Raw genomic sequence first — 7,561 nt, forward strand, 5'->3', positions numbered from 1 at the left:
GTCAAGTGTTGCCGATGGGGTGTTCCATTTCTCATGCATAATTTAAGGGGTTACACACCTTTACACTGGGGCGTTGAAGTGTCCCCGTGTCAGGGCTGTATCTCTCACTACCTTTAGGAATTGCTTTTTGTTGGCCCTGCTTATTCTGAACGCTGCGCTAGGCTCCTGGGTGGTTTCCGTTCGCTATTCGGACATTTTGGTGTGCTAATTGCTGAGGTTGGAATGGAGGAGCGGTTACTTACCTGTCCTTTCTGGGAATCCAGATTGCCGCTGTGTATGACCTCTGTTACCTGAAGTCATTTGTACCCATGGGTCACTTGTCTGCCACTCACTAATAAGGGCCGCTGCGGGCGTGGCCAGATCCCATCATCTGGTTCGCTTGTCTACCATAATTGGGCAGGATGGTATCCAGCTGGCTCTAGTAGTTGTCAATGCAGGGCTGCAGCCATCTACCCAGTAGGCCGGGTCTTCTTGGTTGCGTGGGCTAGGGGCAGCTCGCCCTGCAATGTTTTCACTTCCCAATTCTATTTAGGGAACGTATGTTCCGGGCGTTGGGTTGGCTGATCTGCGCAGTCAGGTTGGCGGGGGTTGGGGTTAATGTTGTCTATTCTAGGAGATGTTTAGTGCCGGGAACTTCAGGGTGGTACTGGCGCATTACCTAATGGGTATTTTCTTTTTTCTTTTGATTTTTCCAAAAAATGCCCTCCCCTCCCCACCACCCCATCACCTTTTGCTTGCTGCTGGTTTAGGGTTGCGCAGACACTGCTTACGATACGCTATTGTCCGGGAGGAGTCTATCCTTGCTGTTTTGCTACAGCTGCATGGTGCCCCTCGGGTGCCTTATCTGGTAGTGCTTTCTAGGACCCGCGCTGCGTTTTTTGCTGGCATAAGATATCCGACTAGTCCCCGGGGTTCGGGGGTTTAAGATTAGGCGGCCGAGATGGATCTGACGGCTGGGGGCGGAAGTGTGTCCTTGGTTCCTGTGGTGCCCTAGGTCATCCTCCCAGTGGCCTTGGCAAACATTTATACACTGGTCAGGCTTTCCTTTGCAGGCTCTGGCTCCTGCAGTTTGGTGGCTCTCTGATGACCTGATGTCAGTTTGCTGGGTCGAGGTGGCGTTGTCCAGCGAGTTTCCATTGGGAATTTGGAATCCATTCCCACTGCCTTGGGGCTGCCACATCGGCTATAGCCGCTCAATTGGCCTTGTTGAGCTTTAAATCGCTAGGAAGATGGCGCTCCGCAATTTAAATAGTACATTAGGCCTCACCTACTGCGCTGTAGGTCCTTGCGCTTTGTATGTATGTGTTTGATTGAGGTCATTTGTTTATTCCCCCATCCTTGTCCATCCTACTCGGGGATTAGCTACGCTCTGCTGTTGGGCCAGCGTCCGGAGTTTTCTCGCTTTTTGCCTGAACTGACGGACTGAATTTGATCACTCTGATTCGGCTATAGTCTCAATTAAGAGTCCCTCAGCAGGTCCAGTCGTTTTTTCTCCGGCCGAGTACACCCGTTTTTTTCCTTATACCCTTCCATTACCTTGCCCTCCCCCTGTTTGTCTCTTTCCATCTTTGTTTCCTGGTATGGCTTCAATTGGTATTGGAGCATGTCTTAAGCACCTAAAATTGTGCTTCAACAGAACAAATTTATTTTCTTTTTGGCAGATCCTCCTATTATACTTAGGTCAACCCTTTAATATAAATACTACTAGTCTCCTCTTATAGCTTCTCCTTTAGAGGTATGGGGAAGGATAGGCTCAGAGTGTGCATAGTTGAACATTCATTTGTGTATTGGGCTGCCGGCTGGGCCTCATCTGGGGGTAGGCCGGTTGTGAATTCTCTGTTAGTCTGGTGGCTTGGAGTTCGAGGGCCGTACTGGCTTGAGTTTAGAAGCGTTCCTTGAGGTGAACGTCCGCCAGTGTCTGAGGTCTTTGGTACTTCAGCTGGAGGCAACAATTTGGGAAAATGTCCCGATTGAAGCTGTCGGCCTTGATCTTGAGTGATCTTGCAGCCATTAATACAGCTTGGTTTTTCTGCACCTTGGTTGGTCTCCAATTGTTTCCCCGACTCCGTTTTGAGAGATGTTAGAAATGGTAAGGCTTCAAATGAGGCTCGGAAGCAGCTATATCGGCGGTGGCACAGTGGGTTCTAGCTGCCAGAGGTGCTGTTGACCCACAGGAGAGGATTAGGTTTTGGTGCCATCAGGTCTTCCTGCCTAACGGGGTGCATTTGGTTAGGGATGGTTCATTAATTTTGGAGGATCTATCTCTGGTTGTAGCTCAGTGCGTTAGGTTGGTGGCCGGGCGGGGATTCTGGGCTCAGAGTCCCCGCTTTGGCGGGAAAGAACGGCAGGTGAATAGAATTAGTTCTTATTCAAATGATGATGCTACGTATATGTTTGCTTTTCGGTGCGCTCGCCTCTCATTGGCTTAGGCCTTCGCTCGATCTCCCGCTCGGGGGGCAGCGAACCCATCAGATGGGTGGGTAGTCAATGCAGTAGGTCGAGCGGATACCGCTTGTTAGGGTAGGCTTGATTACGTATGCAGATTGTGTGGGTGGAGCTTAGTTAATTAGCCGTTCTTTCTGGGCCACCATTAATTAATTAATTATTAATAAATTAATCTAGCTTAAAAGTGCTAAAATAAATCAGCTAACAAATTCTGCCAAACCTAAGTCTCCGAGTCTTTATTTCAGGTTTAGTTTGTAAGTTTTGAAATGTGATGTATATACATGCTAGAGGTCACACACATCAGATGCTAGGATGTTTAGAATAACGTAATGTCTGCAATAGGCATGGAGTGGGTTAAACATCCAAGACTGTTGTGTGACCTAGGGAAGCATGTGACTCGGTGGTCCAATAAGGACTTAGGGAAGAGCAGTGTTAGCTGGGATATCAGGGCAGGAAAGGGAGGAGTATTTCTCTCTTTCCTGAAAGTTTTCCCGCCCTCCCTCCCTTGTGTTATTATGGTTGGGTGGGTGTTAATCGCGTTGGCTGATAGGCGGGAAAGAACGGCAGGTGAATAGAATTAGTTCTTATTCAAATGATGATGCTACGTATATGTTTGCTTTTCGGTGCGCTCGCCTCTCATTGGCTTAGGCCTTCGCTCGATCTCCCGCTCGGGGGGCAGCGAACCCATCAGATGGGTGGGTAGTCAATGCAGTAGGTCGAGCGGATACCGCTTGTTAGGGTAGGCTTGATTACGTATGCAGATTGTGTGGGTGGAGCTTAGTTAATTAGCCGTTCTTTCTGGGCCACCATTAATTAATTAATTATTAATAAATTAATCTAGCTTAAAAGTGCTAAAATAAATCAGCTAACAAATTCTGCCAAACCTAAGTCTCCGAGTCTTTATTTCAGGTTTAGTTTGTAAGTTTTGAAATGTGATGTATATACATGCTAGAGGTCACACACATCAGATGCTAGGATGTTTAGTTGATTATTGCCTTAATCCATATACGGCCGATCCAGTCCGATTTGGGAAATTTGCTGCTATATATGCATTGTTTAAGTATGAAAATTTAATAATTTGAGTAGATACTTTTGTGTGTGAATTCACGGAATGGGCAACAGTAATGCATAAAAAACCAGTAACCTGAGCTTGTATTCTCTATAGGGAAACTTTGTGGCTATATATTTAAAATACAATCCAACCAGACTTATTTTGTACCAATTCTGTGTTCTGTACACACTAACCAATCTATAAACATTAGAATCCACATATTCTGTGGACTTTCTCAATCTTTCCTTTTCTGATACTTATTCAGAGTTCACTCATCGGCAGGTTAACAAAGGGCTAGATGCCGACAGCAGTAACTCCTTAAGAGCTGTCAGGATTCTGAGACACGGAGCTTAGACACTGAACCTCCCTCTCCGCTGTTACATACATGAGAGGAACCAGTAAGTGTTAGTGGCTAGTCCTGTACAAGCTCCCCTTTAATATTCTCCAATCCTTTTTCTGCTCTGTTTTCTATATTTAAAAATATAAGGTTTTTTGGTAAGCAGAAGAAACTCATGCTGTATCCAATGTAATTCTATATGATGCAGCACAGCAGGTAATCTGCCCTGATAGCCTTATCTTTTCTTACTTGTACTATCCATTCTTACTTTCCACAAATAGGATTTAAGTTACAATATAATTTGTTGCAATATACTTTTGTGTGATACATAATATCCAATTTCAGACTTACCAGATCACAGGGACATCTCTAACTTATTAAAGTGGTAATACAATTTTCTTACCCATATCTTCTTGAATTCTAATGTACAATTCTTCGCCTAGCACGGTTCATTCTACTTGATTTTTGAGCTACACACATAGATAGAACGTATATACTAGTAGCACAAACGGTACTTATGTAATATCTGGGCTCCCGTTTTTCTTATGAGACCGTGTCCCCTCGCGGGGTTTGCTGCGCTCACCACGCTTCGGGCGCGGTGGCTCGCTGCGCTCGCCACACTATATAAAATCAACTCCATGCGTAGTTGGATAGTAGGGGTATGAAAAAATGGGGCGCATTTAACATGGGAGCCCAGATAATACATAAGTACCGCACAAACTAATCTCGCACTGTATGTTTGTCTTAGTTATATGTGATGTATGTTTTTTTATCAAAATTGAATAAAATATTTTAAACATTGTATAGATTTAGTAAGTAGTGCCCCAGCAAAAAAGAGTTTCTTTTCTCTTTTCTTTTTGAATATTTAATTTAAACTCTATGGGAGCACCGCCAGACATGTTATTTAGTTTATAAAATAATCCTGTATAACATGGTTAGGGTCTCCATAAATTTAATAGGATATACCCTTATTTTTCCAAAAATTCTGGCTGAATGAAATTGTTTTAGCCTGTGCATAGTAACAATCCCCCCCTTTTTTTGCACATGGGGTAATTCGTTGGTGTTGGAGTTGCCCCCAAGAAATCGAATAAACAAGTACTCATATATCAGAAGCCAGGCAGGCAACAATACAAGCAGATATGTAGGTAAGCAGTGATGTAGGTAAGAAGCACTTCAGGGGGCATTTTGTATTTAAGCGGCACTAGTGGAGGCATAATGGAGGTTATTTTGGTTCTCTCTTTCTGACAAATTCCTTCTTAGATGGACAAAACCATGTGCACTGCAGGTGGGGCAGATGTTACTTGTGCAGAGAGAATTAGATTTGGGTGGGGTTTTACTTCAAAGTGAGATCTATATTGCAGTATAGAAATAAAGCAGCCAGTATTTACCCTGCACAGAAACAGTAACAGTAACTCACCCAAATCTAATTCTCTCTACACATTTTACATCTGCCCCCCCCCCCCCCCCCCCTCCAGTGCACATGGTTTTGTCCATCTAAGAAGGATTTTGTCAGACAGAGTGAACTAGAATAAGGCACTCACTCAGGACTCTCCCATCCACACAGTGACAGCTGCTCCACCCCCTCCCTGCACGCTGCCCTGCACACACTGTCTCCCTGACATTTTATAAGCCAGGGTCACAGCCACAAGCAGAGCACTGAGTTGTTCTATTACAACAGGGAGGATAAGGAACAGGGATAATGGAGCAGACGCCTCTTCAGGTCTAAAAGCCCGGTGGCAAATGACTCCATTGTTTCTAGGACTTCCACCCCTGACTGGAGTGATTGGAGCACAGTGGGGAGATGCATGTGCTATGGCAGTGACACAGTGCAGGCTGTGCAGGATATACAGCCTGTCAGTATTTCTCCTCCCCGTGATGTGGCAGCTGCGGGAGATATATATGCTCACAGGTCTGACACACCTTGGGCCAGCCTATAGCTCAGCGGTTACTTCTTCAGACTCCAGAATATTGTTTCTGAAATCCTCTGGGTTCGCAACCCGCGGGCGCTCCCTGGTCTTTTTTTTTTTTTTGGTCTTTTTATAATTTATATTTTGTTGTAATCATGTTATATCAGGGTTGCCGACTTGCAAAAAATCCTCTCCGGGAAAAGCCCGGAGAGGACACTTTCATTACGAGTTTGAGGGGCGGGACTTAACGGTGACGTCATTAAGCCCCGCCCCATTACGGCAAATAGCCCAAATAACTGATCTCCGTGGAGGGGGCGGGGCTAAAATGACACGATTGTGCCGTTTTAGCTCATTTAGACATTCAGAATGGCAAGATGTGCAGAATGTTGACATACAACATAAAGCATGTCAGCATTCACAGTTAGATTAGGGTTAGATTTAGGCTGCAATTATGTTTACAGCTAGATTTACGTGTTAGTTTTAGAGTTCAGGTTTACAAGTAAAATCTCATTGTTGTGTATATTAGGTCATTATGGTTGGCTCGCAAAGTAGCGGTATTTTCCATTATGTACCAAGACCTGATTCTGGTTTGTTCGGAATGGGGTGAATTTAACCATGTTCCGATGTTTTTTTGGGGGGAGGGGTGTCTGCGCATGCGCAAGTGCGTGTTTGCGCATGCACAGACCCCAGCAATGAACGGCTTTGGTGAATGCAAGGCCGTTCGTTGTGGCTTGTGGGTGAAGGTCCAAGTGGACGGCGGCGTGAATGGAGCTAGCCCATGGGAACGCCCAGCATTTTATATGGGTATGTGGGCAGGGCGGGTGGGTGGCTGACGTCACATGGTATCAGCTGCCCACCCCGTCTTCATCCAGGCGCATGCAAATAAAAGCCAGTTTCCACTGACTTCTGTCTGACAGGAGAAATCATTGATCTTCGGCAGAGGCATGTAAGGAGATGTGTTTTCGTTACACATCCCTTCGCATGTTTCAGAGGGCAATTGGCGGTGGCGGGGGTTTGGGCATTCTGGTGGGCAGCATCTCAGGTGCTCGGTAAGCTGCGATGTTCACAGCTTATCGAGCCAACCTGAATCGGGCCCCAACTCCCTACCACTTGGCTACTAGTGCTTGTCTCTAAGATCAGGATTGGGGGAGATTTATTAAGCTTGGTGAAGTGGTACTTTATCACCAGCCAATTAGCTACTACCTGTCATTTTTCAAACCAAGGCTAAAACTACAGAGTTGAGAGCTGATTGGCTGGTGATAAAGTACCAGCCACATTATCACTTCACCGAGCTTAATAAAACTGTCCTCAGAATTGTGATACTGAGTATAATTCCCACCTGAATTTGAAAACTCCTGGGGAGCAAGCAATCTTCCTAATCTATGGTTGGAAAGAAAAACAGATTAGAAAAAAAGAGGCTGATTGGGGATGCAAGCCATATATAGGGGGCTTATTTTGGTTCACTCTTTCTGACATATTCCTTCTCAAATGGACAAAACCATGTGCACTGCAGGTGGGGTAGATGTTACTTTTGCAGAGAGTTAGATTTGAGTGGAGTTTTACTTCAAAGTAAGATCTATATTGCAGTGTAAAAAAAAGCAGTCAGTATTTTCCCTGCACAGAAACAAAACAACTCACCCAAATCTCATTCACTCTGCACATTACATCTGCACCCCTGCAGTGCACATGAGCCCTTATTCTAGTTGACTCGGACGGATGCATATTTTCGGACGGCCACCGAGTGTTCTTAGCCCCGCCTACCGTACGGATCGATCACACCGTCTGAATGCGGTAAAATGCTGAGCGAACAGACCGTGAGTG

Source organism: Crinia signifera, chromosome 9 (assembly GCF_055691185.1).
Source record: "Crinia signifera chromosome 9, ASM5569118v1, whole genome shotgun sequence".
Classification (NCBI taxonomy): domain Eukaryota; kingdom Metazoa; phylum Chordata; class Amphibia; order Anura; family Myobatrachidae; genus Crinia; species Crinia signifera.